The sequence below is a fragment of the Protopterus annectens genome, chromosome 5.part0 (genome assembly GCF_019279795.1).
Source record: "Protopterus annectens isolate FY-2018-M chromosome 5.part0, PAN1.0, whole genome shotgun sequence".
Classification (NCBI taxonomy): Eukaryota; Metazoa; Chordata; order Ceratodontiformes; family Protopteridae; genus Protopterus; species Protopterus annectens.
The window spans coordinates 687,226,575-687,234,827 of record NC_056735.1 but is presented as its reverse complement, the minus strand read 5'-3'; the positions used below and the strand labels follow the sequence as shown (position 1 = coordinate 687,234,827).

Sequence of the window (8,253 nt, the reverse complement as noted above, 5' to 3'; positions counted from 1 at the left end):
TTTCAAACCTTTATTAATGGAATATGTGTTATATAGTTCTCTTTTATTGCACTTACACAGACTGCACTAAAGCTGTTTGCAGGGCGGAATTTATGAAGAAAGCCATCTTCACAGACGTAGAGTGGGGTGAACAGTTTTCTGTATTCAGAGAATTAGTGTTACCAGCAGATTGCAACCTACATTGGGTTATATAACTTTCATTCTTTCTTTTGCAGGTGTAGTAGCTTTTCACTATTTAATTTGTACTGGTTTTACAAAAGTTCCATATTAGCTCAATATAATACTTTTCCACCCTTTACACATTTATCATCACAAAAGTAAAACAACTGCAATATCCCCATTCATTCAACTCTGAAATGCTGCAACCTTTTACTTTTTTCTTTTCTCTTTGCCACTGGGCAATGAAAAAAATGACTATCTCAAACCTATTAGTTTCAAATTGCCCTTTACTATCTCCTTTCCATTCACACTCCTCCTCCTCCACCTGTCCTCTTGATTTCAACTCGCAAGTTTTATTTAACTAATTTTCCAAGTAGTTTCCTACTCAGTCACCACTATCTGAGCCTTTCCTTTCACATTCAAAGCTACCTTCTTTAACTTTTTACCACTTGCTCCATGCCTTATCCCACAGCTTACCTACCTTACAGGAACTGAGCCATACCTTTCCACCCAAATCTTCATCTCTACTTGTCTTGCTGTGTTCTTTGTTCCTTCCCCCAATTTATTACTCCCGCTCTCCCATGTTTGATATTTCCTCTTTTTCCTGCTATAACCATACCTCAAATCTCTTTTATCTGCCTACATCCCTACCATATTTGTAACCACCTCTACACACCTTCATCCCCTGTCATCTGGCCATCACCCTTCCTTTTTAACTCTTATTGGCATCCTATACTATCAGTGAAGCAGCCTAGACTTTACAAAACCCACTGTATCTCTCCTCACTTCCCTTCTAGCTAACCTCCAGATTTTCCAAAATGTCTTCTCCTTCCAATGTTTGTCCACATGAGCACATATTTCTCAGTTTTAATCTAGCTATCATCTTTACATCCCATATTTAGCCTGGACCCCCCCCCCCCCATGAATCATTCCCATAGACACAATTTGACTCTACTCCCAGTTGGTTTTACTCCCCCTTCCTTTTTAACACCAGTCTACTTCCCTTCCTGTTCCTTTTCCCCCTGCTGATCCCCACCTCCCTCTATTCCCCTGTTTCTGACTAATATAAGCCTCTTTACTGTCCTGCCGTAAAACAGACAGTCTCCCTTTCCTACTTTGAAGTCTTAATTATTGCAATAAATTCTTTAAACTCCACCTCCCATCCTCCATTTCCTCTTTTAATTACATCCCCCATTTTAACCACTACTAGCCTAAGCCACTCTCATATCTTTCTCCTCCATTGCCCTTTCTGCCATCCATCCCTAAAATGTGTTGTGGAAGGTCCACTAGTCGCACCATTTCAACATTCCTACCCATGTATATTTTTCTACCCTCTCCTATGTCTCTCTCTCTCTCTCACTGTCCTAAGAAACATCACTCTCTGCTCCCCTAACTTCCATTCCTCTCATTGCACCAACCTCATGTCATCATTCTTCATTCTCCTCAATATCTATAACATATTCATAGCAATATACCCCACCCTCTTCTTTTCTAGGCACCTGCATGGCTGCATTGGCAATTTTGCCTTCCTTGACCCATCAGATAACATGTCAAATAATTTCTGCATCTCCTCCACAATCTTCTCTTTGGACACAACCCATATGTCTGCTAATATAAATAACATGAGATGTGATCAAGATCCTTACCATCTCCACTCATTTCCTTCAGAGAAAATATTTTACTTGACCAGCTTTCTGGAAACTTCCTTACTTTCGCCATCACATCTTCCCAATTCTTCTTCTTAATACCCTCTACCATCATAGTGCTGGCATCTGCAGTGTAGTGCATAGTACTTTTCACCCCATCATTCCTCCTCTTTCCATAACTGCCCTTCACTCCCATTATCCCATCCCATTTTACTCCATATTCTCTGGCTGACACTTACAGTCTCAATAAGAAACATGCTGAGGGTAAAGAGCATCCTTGCCTTGTGTCCCTCCCAAATCAACCTACCAACTCCTCTCACTCACCAAACTCTCACTCTTGGCTTTTTCTACAATGCACCCACACCCATGACATGTTTTACAGTGTCTTAACACCATTTGTCTACCTGCTATTTTCTAATACGTGCTACAACACTTTCATAAAGTAATCCCATGCTTTACTGTCAGATGCCACACTCTCTTAGCTTTTGCTCATTTAACAAACTTTATCAAATTTATCCAATGGTCAGCAGATCTACCCTTAAATTCCATCTATTCCTCTGGTATTAATGTAGAAAAAAACACCTCTGACCTTAGGTCCAGTATCCTAACAAAAATGTTTGCATGTGCATTAAATAATGAGATGGGAATATAATTTCCTGGGCCCTTCACATCTCCCTTCTTTTGAATAATGCCTTAATTTTGGCCTCACTTATGATAATATGTTAAAAACTCTTATCATTAGTCCTGTCGCACAATGAACAAGTTAAAGTGCTCGCTATTTAAACATTTACATACTTCCACCCCATTGTCATGTTGCTCTGTCCAAAACTTCTTCATTGTCTGATATACTCTTTTTATGTAGGCCTGTGAATCTCCCCTTCTGTACCTGTCTGCACATCACTTTTGTATGAATTCCCACACAGAGTTCAGCATGCCACACACACACCTACATATTCATTTGTCAGTTCGAATCTGCTGGTGCTATTCTATAAAACATATATTTGTAGTGATGTGCACTGTTTCCAACATTCCCATTGCCTTTCCCCTATACGCCTCCCAAGAATATTCACCTTTTCTCAGACACCATAATTATACCCATACAAAGTTAAGGCTTAACTGTTCCCCCTAATAATATCCATTTTAAGTTTTACAAAATTAAGTTCTCTCAGCTTTTTTTTACATGCCCTTCTTTGTGATCCTTTTTATAGTCATCTGCCCAGATTTTGGTCCCTTTCCTTTGGCTGCTAAGAAAACACTCAGCCAGTGTCCTTTCTTTACTCTGTCCCTCCTGTTTTTTTCAGCCTTCTGTCTTCATCTTCTCTGCTGACTCTCATTCTCCCATCATGCCTCTTCTTCCTTGAATGTGACATCATCCCTTATTCCTTCTACTCTTCTCCTCTCCACCTGTCAGATCTCAGTTTTCATTGACAGCACATAAATATAAAACAGAAAGACAAATTGTCAGTGCACCCTTCCAGATTTTCCCTATGTACTCATTTTTTCACTCACCTCCTAGTTACTTGTTTCCTACCTTTCAATGGGCAGGTTGCCTTGGAGAACTGGCTGCACACATCTGTCCATTGGACCTTTCCCCTTCTATTGTTTATTTGATCTTCCAACCTCCTTTGGGCTCCCTTCTCCAACACATTATTTCTCTGTTCCCCTCCTTTTTCTTCTTCCTGACTAAATGCCTCCAATATATCTAGGTCATCCCATGTCCCATGGATTCTTTGGCTCATCTGTACCTTTTCATGGAGAGCTGTTACCAAGGCATTGCTATCACCACCCCCCCCCCAAACACAGTACACTCATGCTATTTTAGGACTGCTGCTTCTTATCTTTCCATCTGCTCTTTCTTTTAACCCTCTAGCACTTTCAATCATCTCTGTTTCTCACCTTGACAACTGGCTAGGCATGCTGGGATTTCTCTGTTTTTATAGAACTCCCATGCACCTCCAAAGCAGTATTGATATTAGTGTTGTGCAGCTCCTCCTTCTCTCCTTCTCCCACCATTTTATTAACTTCCTTTCACTGGTTCTTAGACAGGACAAAATCTATGTCTGTCTGTCTCTCTCTCCCTCCATCTCTCTGTCTGTCTCCAGCACCTACTTTTGTTTTCTCTCCAAATTATTTTAGTTTAGACATCTACTGCTTCAAGGTCCATTGCAGCACAATAAACCAAACTATACCAAGTTATCCTCGAAGATGTGGGTTAGGTCATTCTCACTGGCTCTCCCTTTTCCCTCATATTTCACATTTCAGAAGTAAGCCACTTCCCACATTTGTACACTTGATGGAGCAAAATCTTCCAGCACCTTTACATATGGGACTGCATCAGGAAACCCTTCATCAATCCCACTAAGCATAACAGCCAATCCTTACTTCTATATCTGGGCAGTTTTCCTGTCACATGCTTTGGTCTTCTTATATTAGATGGTCTCCCTACTCTATGCTCCCTATTGTCACAACAGTCCAGATATGGCATATCTACGTGAAATCCTTCAACATATACCAGATAAATGTAGCAGGGTCTCGCCCTTCATCTCTTCCATTAGACGAATGATTGTAACAGTTGTATGCTTGTTTCAGCTCTCAAAATCCCTGCACTTAGCACATAGCTTCATAGGTGTTTACTAGGGTAATAACCGCAAGGGCCTTTTTAAAGCTAGCCATGCATCCCAAATCTCTGACAAGTTCTGATACCCTTGATAAGTATAAGCATGGGCCTGAGAGCTGAACCATTTACAGGTTACCTGTGTCCATTAGAGACATAGGTGCCAAACCAGGGATGAATTTCCGGTTTCTCATCCAATTGTCCAAGTTGCACTTGAATTGGGTTAGAGAGGAACTTTGCTTTACATGGATGGGGAGCCTGTTCCATAGATAGGGTATTCTGTGGGATACACACCTATCTGTCCAGCAGGTCCTATTTATATCACCAGCAAGTCTTTAGTCTTTAGAACTGGTAATTCTTGTGCTGTTTGTTTTGTGGATATGCAGGAGGTCCATCAGAGTGAGGACTGACAATGCCCTGCATGCCAGGTATAGATCTCCCCTCAAAAGCCTATAGGAGACAGAATACAGGGATAGGGCCTTGAGGCAGTCTGAATAGGACATATTACTTACACCCTGTATTCTTTTAGTGAGGAACCTCTGTGGACATTCCAGTTGTTGGATATGCCTGATTAGGTACATACCAAAGGGGACATTGTACTCAATGATAGGTCTGATGAATGCCGGATATAGTGGAACAATGACTTCCTTAGACAGATCCCATACCTTTGTTTATAAGTTGCACAACATAGAATGATTTCCTCACCACTGTAGACACATGATAATCAAAGGCTAGATTACTATCTATGTCTGTCCCTAAGTCCCTGACTACTGGGTCAACTCTAAGGGGTGTGTTGTCAATATGATAGTTACCAGGGATGGATGACTTCCCAAAGGATGCTATTATGCATTTCTTGGCATTTAGTTTTAGTCCATTCTCTGACACCACTTGTTTGTCTGTGTCAGCCCCTCCTGGAGAACATCTGTGTCAGTGCGAGATTCACTGACAGCTCCTAATTTGCAATCTGCAAATTTACTCAGCCAGAGATCACTGACATTGGCATTGACTTCTGAGATGTAAATGCCAAGGACTTATCCCTGATGGACTCCACTTGTTACTGGCCTCTTTGTAGAGGTGTACTCCCTAATTCTAACTTCCTGGGTCCTGTCTGTGAGCCAGTTGGCTATCCACTGGGTGACATATGGGTTTGTACCTAACCTCTTGAGTTTGTCAACAGTGCCTGGGTAGGTTACTGTGTCAAATGCTTTGGACATGTCAAGGTAGGCAGTGTGAATGATCGTGCCCTTACCCATTGCTTTGGTGACCTTCTCAAAGAAGTCCGCCAGATTGAGTAGGCATGATCTGCCCTTGACAAAACCAAACTGGGTTGGCTCCAATGTCTGGACATTTACTATATCTCTACTGATCATCTCCATGATAATTCCTTCCATGGCTTTACATATAAGACTAGTGAGACTTATGGGTCTGTAGTTTCCGGGGTCTGTAGATGGCTTACCTTTGTGCAGAGGGATGACTGTTGCCTTTCTCCATTCATGAGGCATGAAGCCTGTTTGGAGGCTACAGTTAAATAGTAATTCTAGAGGCCCTGATAGGTCATATTTCATGCTATTTAGAAGGCATCCCAGGATATTGTCTGAGCCCATTCATGCAGTGTTTTTGGTCTTAGAGAAAGCATTAAGGACTTCTTTCCTAGTGATAGCAAGGGGAGTAATATTTGATGATATTTCCTGAGGGAAGGTTAAGGTAGAGGAGGGATAAAGTTGGAGCTGAATTTATCAGCCAGGACAGTTGCTATATCTTCTGGTTCAGTATAGGTGGCTCCATTTACAATAAGCTCTCCACACAATTGTGTATTGCCTATGAGGTTGCGGACATAGCTAAATAATGCTTTGTGGTTGTCCTTGGTCTGGGAGGCCAAACTTACCTCAAATTTGGCTTTGGTAGACTTTGTTTGTCCTCTGTGTTGTTTGTTTAGTTTAATGAGAGTGCTTTTATCCGGCTGGGTGCTGCACATTCTAATTTTTGCCATGATTTTCTTCCTCTTGTTATACAGCCAATTGATTTTGTGATTCCACCTGGGTGGCTTGTTTTTTGAGTTGGTTCTGTACTTCTTCCTGGTGGGTACAGCTGCCTCTATGCAGCTATTAATATGCTTCTACAGGGTTTCTGTGAAGAGTTCTACATAGGCAGAAGTGTTCTCAGGGTTTATGGGGACTTAAAATTTTCCCAGGTTCTCACTTAATCAAAGAAGGTTAGTCTTAGAATAGTTTCTATCATTGCTACTCTTTGCAACAGTTTTAGCCTGCCACAAACCACTGTTTGCTTCAGTCCACTGCAACCAATGCAGGAGTTTCACATCAAGGCTGCTATTCTGTCTCATAGCATAACAGTACCCCATAGGTGCAGTAATTTTAATTATCTTGTAAGAGTACTAAGCTGCTTTTATTATGGTGGATTTTTATTTATTTTTTTACTTTTTCAAAAAAACTACAACAATTTAAATCTTTACAGTATATACAAAAGCATAAAAGAAAAAGTAAAATAATAAAGAAAAATGCACATCAAACATATATCAATGACAGCATTGACTAACAGTTAGACTCATCTAATAACATTAAAACATTCTTCCAAAAATTAATACTCATCTTATTAATAGATCTCATTGAAGTAATTATTATTTCATATTGACAAACAACAGTCCTGATGTCTACGGTCCCCTTTCAGATGGTATGACTGACATTTCCTAAACTGTCACTGTCTTCCTATCAGAAGCAATCAGGTTCATTGTTATTCCTTCACTTTAGAGTAAGTGGTTCAGTGTTCTTTTTTAATATTTAGCATGTGGGGGTGGGTGAGCATGTGTGTGTGGGCGAGCATGTGTGTGGGCAAACGTGTGTGTGTGTGTGTGTGTGTGTGTGTGTGTGTGTGTGTGTGTGTGTGTGTGTGTGTGTGTGTGTGTGTGTGTGTGTGTATGTCTGCTAGTCTATTGTAATGGCAAGATTTGCACCTGTGGACTGACAAGGTTATGGGTAGCAGGTGTCATAAGACTACGTTTGGAGACAACAGATTTTTCCCACATCAACCATGTATCGTTGTGTGTGTGTGTGTGTGTGTGTGTGTGTGTGTGTGTGTGTGTGTGTGTGTGTGTGTGTGTGTGTGTGTGTCTGTGTGTGTGTGTTGTAAAAGAACTATGGAGCAAATCTGTACTGATACCTGCTTGCTGCCCTGCTGAGGGGGATACTTGTGTAAATGCAGTGGACTGGCTCCAGTAGGTAGGGATTGGACTCCTATGCTGACATCCATCAGTTGTTTTGCTTGCCAAAGCCATTACAGCAGTGTTTTGCAGAGAGGTGGGAAAAGCTTCAAAGTTGACTGGTGTGTTGTATGGGTGTGGATGGCCGTGTGTTTGTGGGGAGTGGAGGTGTGCCTTTGTAAATGTGATGTGAATGTTATGCTTTGTAAAATAAAGAAATTAAGAGTAAAATTGTGCTCAATCTGGTAACCAGTGATTTCATCATTGCTTGATTGAAACATATACATTTACCTATGTTTGCCAATACATTGTTTGAGTGCCCTGTTGGAGTATGGTATCACTACTGCTGGTACTGTTTCAATACATGCCATAAATTGTGTACATGCCTGTCTGATTTGGGGAGGTTGCTTTGGGGAACAGATGAGTAGGACTGTTGGATCGCTTATCAGCATACCCCACAATGTCCCTAATTTTAGCTTGTACTTTTATTCTAACATACTACAGTCCATAATGCTTTTTGAAAAAGGTGTTGGATTCTCATGAATAATGATATTCATTACAAGTAAAGACTTTTTTCCTTCAGAAAATGAATGCTAATTCATGTAGTCTTATTTTGTGAA

General features: G+C 40.8%; 1 protein-coding gene across 4 annotated transcripts in view; it reads left to right on the top strand.

Moving 5' to 3' along the window:
* EGFL6 (EGF like domain multiple 6) overlaps positions 1-8,253 on the top strand; it is a 698,819-nt gene that overhangs the window by 156,276 nt on the left and 534,290 nt on the right. The gene's annotated exons all lie outside the window — the stretch shown is intronic.